Source organism: Lampetra fluviatilis, chromosome 4 (genome assembly GCF_964198595.1).
Source record: "Lampetra fluviatilis chromosome 4, kcLamFluv1.1, whole genome shotgun sequence".
NCBI classification, from domain to species: domain Eukaryota; kingdom Metazoa; phylum Chordata; class Hyperoartia; order Petromyzontiformes; family Petromyzontidae; genus Lampetra; species Lampetra fluviatilis.
In genome coordinates, this window is record NC_136278.1 from 15,982,217 (window position 1) to 15,989,983 (window position 7,767).

At 56.9% G+C, this 7,767-nt stretch overlaps 1 non-coding gene and 1 pseudogene across 1 annotated transcript; both read left to right on the forward strand.

Moving 5' to 3' along the window:
* The first annotated feature begins 3,691 nt into the window (after positions 1-3,691).
* Positions 3,692-3,848, forward strand: LOC144931869 (5.8S ribosomal RNA). Its single transcript, XR_013636674.1, has one exon. It is a non-coding gene; the product is annotated as a 5.8S ribosomal RNA (ribosomal RNA).
* Positions 3,849-4,149: 301 nt separating this feature from the next.
* LOC144932054 (28S ribosomal RNA) lies at positions 4,150-6,411 on the forward strand (annotated as a pseudogene).
* The last annotated feature ends 1,356 nt before the right edge of the window (positions 6,412-7,767 follow it).

Sequence of the window (7,767 nt, forward strand, 5' to 3'; positions counted from 1 at the left end):
ATAGAGGTGTGTATGTAGGTGTGTGTAGGTGTATAGAGGTGTGTTTTTGGTGTGTGTAAGTGTAAAGAGGTGTGTGTGTAGGTGTGTGAGTGTATACAGGTGTGTGTGTAGGTGTGTGTGAGTGTATAGAGGTGTGTGTAGGTGTGTGTAAGTGTATAGAGGTGTATGTGTAGGTGTATGTGTAACGGGTTCCGGAGACACTTGTGGAGGTAACTTCTTTATTACAATACAACACTCCAACAGTCCAACTCTCCAACAGTCCTGATACTCTGTTACAGCCTAGGTACACAGCCTAGCTACACAGCCTAGATGCTCTATTCTGGCTACGCTCCGGAACTCGCCCTCACAAGGTCGTAGAGTCGGGAGTTCCAGAGTCCCACCACTGGCTCTCACAGCATCCCAGGGTCTTCAGATGGCTGGTCGTGGGTCTTGGGTCTTGAGTTACAACTGGGCCCCGATCGTCCAGGGAGCTCCGCTTATATGCCCAGTCCCCAACGAGGGGTGGGGCCGTGTGCGCCCCCAGATATCCCACAGAGCACACACAGCCCCCCCCTTTGGCGGCACCAAGAGGATTAAGCGCCTGGGAACTCAACGCCTGACGCCAAGGGGCTTAAGCGTCTGACCCGCCTGAGAACCCACGCCTGGCGCCAAGGGGATTAAGCGCCTGACCCGCCCAGGGACCCAGAGCCCCCAGCAGCCCCTCCCTTCTTATGTCACTACATATGTAAGTGTATAGAGGTGTGTGTGTAGGTGTGTGTAAGTGTATATAGGTGTGTGTTGGTGTGTGTAAGTGTCAAGAGGTGTGTGTGTAGCTGTGTGTAAGTGTCTAGAGGTGTGTGTGTAGGTGTGTGTAAGTGTCTAGAGGTGTGTGTGTAGGTGTGTGTAAGTGTATAGAGGTGTTTCTAGGTGTGTGAGTGTATAGAGGTGTGTGTAAGTGTGTGTAAGTGTGTAGAGGTGTGTGTCGGTGTGTGTAAGTGTCAAGAGGTGTGTGTGTAGGTGTGTGTGTGTGTGTGTATAGAGGGGTGTTTGTAGGTGTGTGTAGGTGTATAGAGGTGTGTGTGTAGGTGTGTAAGTGTCTAGAGGTGTGTGTAGGTGTGTGTGAGCGTATAGAGGTGTGTTGTGTGTAGGTGTGTGTAAGTATATAGAGGTGTGTGCGTGTAGGTGTGTGTAAGTGTATAGAGGTGTATGTGTAGCTGTGTGTGTTTAGAGGTGTATGTAGGATTGTGTAAGCGTATAGAGGTGTGTGTAGGTGTGTGTAAGTGTATAGAAGTGTGTATGTAGGTGTGTGTAGGTGTATAGAGGTGTGTGTGTAGGTGTGTGTAAGTGTATAGAGGTGTGTGTGTAGGTGTGTGTAAGTGTATAGAGGTGTGTGTTTATGTGTGTAAGTGTACAGAGGTGTTCGGGTGAGTAACCTTGGCATCGCAACGCTGCTGGCGTCTCGTGCGGCGTTTCGTGCTGCCGCCTGTACCGCGCTTTGTCCACCAGAGGGCATTGCCTACCCACCGGTTGTGTGGCGTCAGGGTGAGAAGTGGGGGGAGGGGTCCGGAGATGGGGGGGGGGGCTGCTGCTGCAGCGCCTCCGCCGCCGTCTCCTCGCGGCACTCGCGGAGCGCGGGGGCCGCCAAACTCGGCCTGGTGCTGTCTGTGTGCACGAGGCGCAATGCGCTCAGCAAGGGATTGTGCTTGGTGCTGTATGTGTGCACGAGGCGCAATGCGCTCAGCAAGGGATCGTGCTTGGTGCTGTGTGCACGAGGCGCAATGCGCTTAGCAAGGGATCGTGCTTAATGCTGTCTGTGTGCACGAGGCGCAATGCGCTCAGCAAGGGGTCGTGCTTGGTGCTGCCTGTGTGCACGAGGCGCAATGCGCTCAGCAAGGGGTCGTGCTTGGTGCTGTCTGTGTGCACGAGGCGCAATGCGCTCAGCAAGGGATCGTGCTTGGTGCACCACTGCCAATTCTTTATTGCATCGATCTATCTCATTGTTTGTCTCTGCTTCTATTTCCTTGCGCCTGAGTATGGACCGCTACTTGTGGTACCCTCTCTGTATTCATTGGAGGGCCACGTCCAAACCACTAAATCTTCTTGTTTCTTGTGTGAAGCCCTCTCGAATATTTTATTTGATTTCTGCAAAAGGACTGTTGCCATGACTGTGGGATGGTTAGCACGATTGACTTCAAATGTCGCGGTTCGATCTTACAGCATGGCCTTGAAAACATTGACCATAATTCTCTGTTTTTGTCCACCCACAGTCCATCGGTGGGTCGCGTGCAGTGGGCTAAATGGCGAGTACTCCCACCTCTTTCAAGACGTATGGTCAGTGTGGAAAAGTTGGCCAAATAATACTTACTGGATCAGCACTCTAGACCTCCCTCTAGTTGGGGTTCTTTCACCAGCAGTTGCATGAACAAGTAATTGCAGGGCTGCACCATGAACCTCACGTGTACAACAATAATCTGGTTTATGTGCATTTCAGAACTTCTTGATCCAGACCCCAGCATGCCAGTGGTGCAGGTTCAGTGCTCTGCATCAGTGTTACCATTGCGCCGTTGCTTCTCTGCAACCCCGTGCCACCCGTTGCCGCGTGTAACGTCGCTTCACCCTGTGCACCGCACGTGTCCCCAGCCCCTGCTGCTGCTCCGCCGGGACACCGGCTTGATGCTGACGATGTCTCAGGAGCAGGCCACCTGCCTTCTGGCCAACGCCTTCTTCTGCACGTTCCCCCGGAGCAATGCCATCGGGACCCGGAGCGAGGACTCTGCCTGCCCCGACATCAACGTCAATAGGTGCAGCAGCAGCAGCAGCACATCACTGTGCATTACACACTGTACACCGTGTGTCATGCAGTGCACACACGCAGATGCCATGCTCTCTCTATGTAGAGTATTTATTGCTGTATATGTAGCGTCGGAAATACAAGCACACATTACCCTGTATACTTACCTGTAGTTGCGGGCACGAGTCTACAGGGGGTGCAACCCTGAGTTTGAGAGAGAACCGGACCGTTGAGAGGCCGAGTTCCCCCCCCCCCGACCCCAGGTGAGGGGTTGGGGGGTTATTCCAGAGCCACCTGGAAGGTTCCAGAAAGGAGGCGGTACCGGGGACAGAGAGTCCCCGAGGTGTGTATAAAAGACGGACCCCAGGACGGCTCGAGGCAGCGCTCTGAAGACGATGACTGAAGACCAGCTAGGCTAGGACCCTGTCCTCCGGGGCCCGACGTCGCTACTACCGATTAGATGGCTTAGTGAGGTCCTCGGATTGGCCCTGCTGGGGCAGGCGACTGCCCTGGAGGTGCGCTGAGAAGACGATCGAACTTGACTGTCTAGAGGAAGTAAAAGTCGTAACAAGGTTTCCGTAGGTGAACCTGCAGAAGGATCATTACTGGCAATGTGTGAGCTCTCGGTGTCGGCGGCGGAGGGAGGCTGCGGGCGTTGATCCCTTCGCTGCTGCGAGTGCCGTCCCTCTCCACCCGGCCAGGCAGAGGGGCGAGGGAGGGAGTGCACTCTTCTGGAGACTGACGGTCAAACCCCTGAAAGCGAGTGCCGCCGGTTACCTGCAGTGCGGGCCCGAGGCCTCGCCGGCGTAGGCGGCCTGCCTGGTACCAGTCCCTGCGTTGCGGTGAGGCGGCCGGGGCATGATGCATGTGGCCGGCCTTGTGCGTGTGTGGGAGGAGGAAGGGGGATGGCGAGCCAACGACGACTCTTGGCGGTGGATCACTCGGCTCGTGCGTTGATGAAGAACGCAGCCAGCTGCTTGAAGTAATGTGAATTGCAGGAAACATTGAACATCGATACTTCGAACGCACATTGTGGCCCCGGGAGTTCCTTCCAGGGGCCACGCCTGTCTGAGGGTCGCCCGTTTATCAATCGTCCTCCTTCCCAAAGGTGGGTGGTGTGCTGCTGGGGTGTCGCAGCGTCTCTTGTGCGCTTCGTTCACCGAAGGGGAGAGACAGCGCACCGATGCATGGCGGCGGGTTCCGCCGCACCTACCGCGCTTGACGGTGGGCAGCAGGAGAGACACTAATGAAGCCAGTGGGCGCGTCTGTTGCCCCTAGCACATGCTAGACATGTCGTTTGTGCGTCTGCGCCGAGCCCCGTAGCACTTGCGTGTGCGGGCCAGCCCTCGGGCACTCTCCGTGTCGTGTGAGCCCCGTGACTTGCTGAATTTAAGCATATTACTAAGTAGAAAAAAAGAAACTAACCAGAATTCCCCCAGTAACGGCGAGTGAACAGGGACGAGCCCATCGCCGAATCCACGGCTGCTGCGGTGGGCCTGGGAGTTGTGGAGTATGGGAGAGCGCCTGCTCGGTGCTGCCCAAGTCCTTCTGATTGAGGCCTCCTTCCGAGGACGGTGTCAGGCCAGTGGTGGCCCCCGGCGTGCCGGGTCGAGCTTCTCCCTGGAGTCAGGTTGTTTGTGAATGCAGCCCAAAGTGGGTGGTAAACTCCATCTAAGGCTAAATATGGGCTTGAGACCGATAGACGACAATTACCGTGAGGGAAAGTTGAAAAGAACTCTGAAGAGAGAGTTCAAGAGGACGTGAAACCGTCGAGAGGTAAACGGGTGGGGTCCGTGCAGTCCACCCGGAGGATTCAGTCGTGGTGCTCAAGGGCCGGCCGCTGGTGCTGTACGAACGGCTTCACCATGGCCATGCTCACCGCTGCTCACGGCGGGCGAGTGCGCATAGTGGAACACGGTGCTCGGTGGAGCCGGCTGGCGCCTGGCGCACTTCCTCCGCGCTGGTGGTGCGTCGCGACCGGTTTTTGGGGCGGCCAGGATCGCCGTGGGGTCCGCTGGCCGGAGGTTTTGTGCCTCCGGCCGGCCCCTGGTGGGATGGTGTTTGTCCGCCCTGTGACCGAGGGAGAGAGACCGCCACCACGCCCGCTCCGCTCTTTGGTGGGGTACGTGGAACCGCGTCCCCTGCCGCAGTGGCGGGGCCGGGGTGCACCGCTGTCTGCTGGGTCCGTAGACCGGTGCGGACTGTTCCCAGTGCGTCACCGACCACGGCTCGCCGCTCGGCTGCGGGTGTGCCGCCGACTGAGGGCGCCCGGGGTCCGCGGTGTGGGTCGGCCACCCACCCGACCCGTCTGGAAACACGGACCAAGGAGTCTAACACGTGCGTGAGTCCAGGGGAGCGTCGAAATCCCGCGGCGCAATGAACGTGAAGGCCGGAATCGTCTCCTGCCGAGGTGGGATCCGCCCGCGCCTTGGAGCGGGCGGCGCACCGCCGGCCCGCCTTGCCTGCTGAGTCGGGGAGGCGGGGCGAGAGCATACGTGTTGGGAACCGAAAGATGGCGAACGATGCCTGGGCAAGACGAGGCCAGAGGAACTCTGGTGGAGGCCCGTAGGGGTTCTGACGTGCAAATCGATTATCTGACCTGGGTATATGGGTGAAAGACTAATCGAACCGTCTAGTAGCTGGTTCCCTCTGAAGTTTCCCTCAGGATAGCTGGTGCTCGGCAGGAGCAGTTTTATCCGGTAAAGCGAATGATTAGAGGTCTTGGGGCCGAAACGATCTCAACCTATTCTCAAACTTTAAATGGGTAAGACATCCGACTCGCTGGCTTGGAGCCGGGCATGGAATGCGAGTGCCTAGTGGGCCACTTTTGGTAAGCAGAACTGGCGCTGCGGGATGAACTGAGCGCCGGGTTAAGGTGCCCCACGACGACGCTCATCAGACCCCAGAAAAGGTGTTGGTCGATATAGACAGCAGGGTGGCGGCCATGGAAGTCGGAATCCGCTAAGGAGTGTGTAACAACCTGCCTGCCGAATCAACTTGCCCTGATAATGGATGGCGTTGGAGCATCGGGCCCATACCTGGCCGTCACCGGCCGTGAGATCGCGGGGAGCGCTACGCCGCGACGAGTAGGAGGGCCGCTGCGGTGAGCTCGGAAGCCTAGGGCGAGGGCTGGGGTTGAGCCGCCGTAGGTGCAGATCTTGGTGGTAGTAGAAAATATTCAAACAAGAACTTTGAATGCCGAAGTGGAGAAGGGTTCCATGTGAACAGCACTTGGACATGGGTCAGTCGGTCCTAAGGGATGGGCGAACGCCGATCCGAAGAGATGGGCGATGGCCTTCGTTGCCCTCAGTTGATCGAAAGGGGATCGGGTCCAGATCCCCGAACCCTCAGAGCGGAGACGGACGCAACCCCTCGCGGGGGGCGCCTGGTGAGGTAACGCAAACGAGCCCGCAGATGCCGGCAGGGACCCCGATGAGAGTTATCTTTTCTTGGTGAAGAGCAGGGCGCCCTGGAATGGGTTTGTCCCGAGATAGGGGCCTGCGCCCTGCAGAGCGCCGCGGCTCCTGCGGCGTCCGGTGAGCCCTCGTCGGCCCTTGAAAATCCGGGGGAGAGAGCTCTGAATCTCGCTTTGGGCCATACCCATATCCGCAGCAGGTCTCCAAGGTGAACAGCCTCTGGCATGTTGGAGCAATGTAGGTAAGGGAAGTCGGCAAGCCGGATCCGTTACTTCGGGACAAGGATTGGCTCTAAGGGCTGGGTCGGTCGGGCTGTGGTGCGAAGCGGGGTCTGGGCGATGCTCCTGCCGTCGTCTCCTGCGGCTGGGGGACGAGTTTGGACGTGTGCCGGGCCCTTCCTGCGGAGCGCCTCCGCTGCGGCGGTTCGTTGGCTGCGGCCGTGCGGCCCCGGTGCCCTTTCCCCGGGGTGCCAGGACCCCGTGCAGTTCTAAGCCGGCTTAGAACTGGTGCGGAACAGGGGAATCCGACTGTTTATTTAAAAAAAGCATCGCGATGGCTCGCGAACGGGTGTTGACACGATGTGATTTCTGCCCAGTGCTGTGAATGTCAAAGTGAAGAAATTTAATGAAGTGCGGGTAAATGGCGGGAGTAACTATGACTTGGTTTTATGGTGCGTTCCCTTGGGAAAGGAACGAGAGTCATAGTGGCCGTGACCTCTTCGTGGTCCCGCCGGTAACATTGCCTTGAGTTAAATCTTGACAATGGCCAACAAGGTTAAAGCACCTATTCCATCTCCCATCCTGTATAGAGGCCTGTATACAGGATTATTAAAGGCTGCAAAAACTTATGATTGAAAAACTAACGTTCTCAAGCCAGTTGGCACGAGGCCTGGCCAAACAACGTGCTATGGGTGGCGCTCGGGGTGGCGATCCATCCATTATAGTTAGACCCGCAAATATAGATGTAAGCAACACTGAGGGTTCATGGCGACAGCGTCCCATGAAACTCTTATTCGTCTTAGTATCAACCCAGACGCAGTACGAAGGTGCCTATGGGGCATCTAAAGTTGAAAAACCTACGATGTCCAGACCGAGTCAAGAAATTATTATTATTGATTCCCATTCTCTGTTGACAACCGTGCCTGGTAACAGGGTGACGACAGCTTGGGGCACCAAGGACATCGGCGCATACCAGTGTGAGGGTCCTGGTATTATTGACCCCCATTCTCTGTTTATCTTTGGTGCTGGATATCAGAGTGACGTTAAACGGGCGACCGCATGGGAATCTTGATATTGTAATAGTGTTCGAGGAGACTTGGATGCCGGGGTTGGAGGCACACGTATTTATTCCGTGTCGGTACAGCACAACACTGACATACAACACTGGAGGGGGTATCGGCCCCCTCACCCGTCTAACTGGGGATACACTCTCTAGCTACGCCTAGCCTACCTCTGGGTCCTCCACTAACGGGCTAGGGGAGGCAAGCTAGCCCGACACTGGTAAGTCGGGCTCACGGTACCCAGAGTCCCAGACCAGCTCTTACAAGAGCACCGGCTCTGACTTTTGGGACCACGCCGCTGG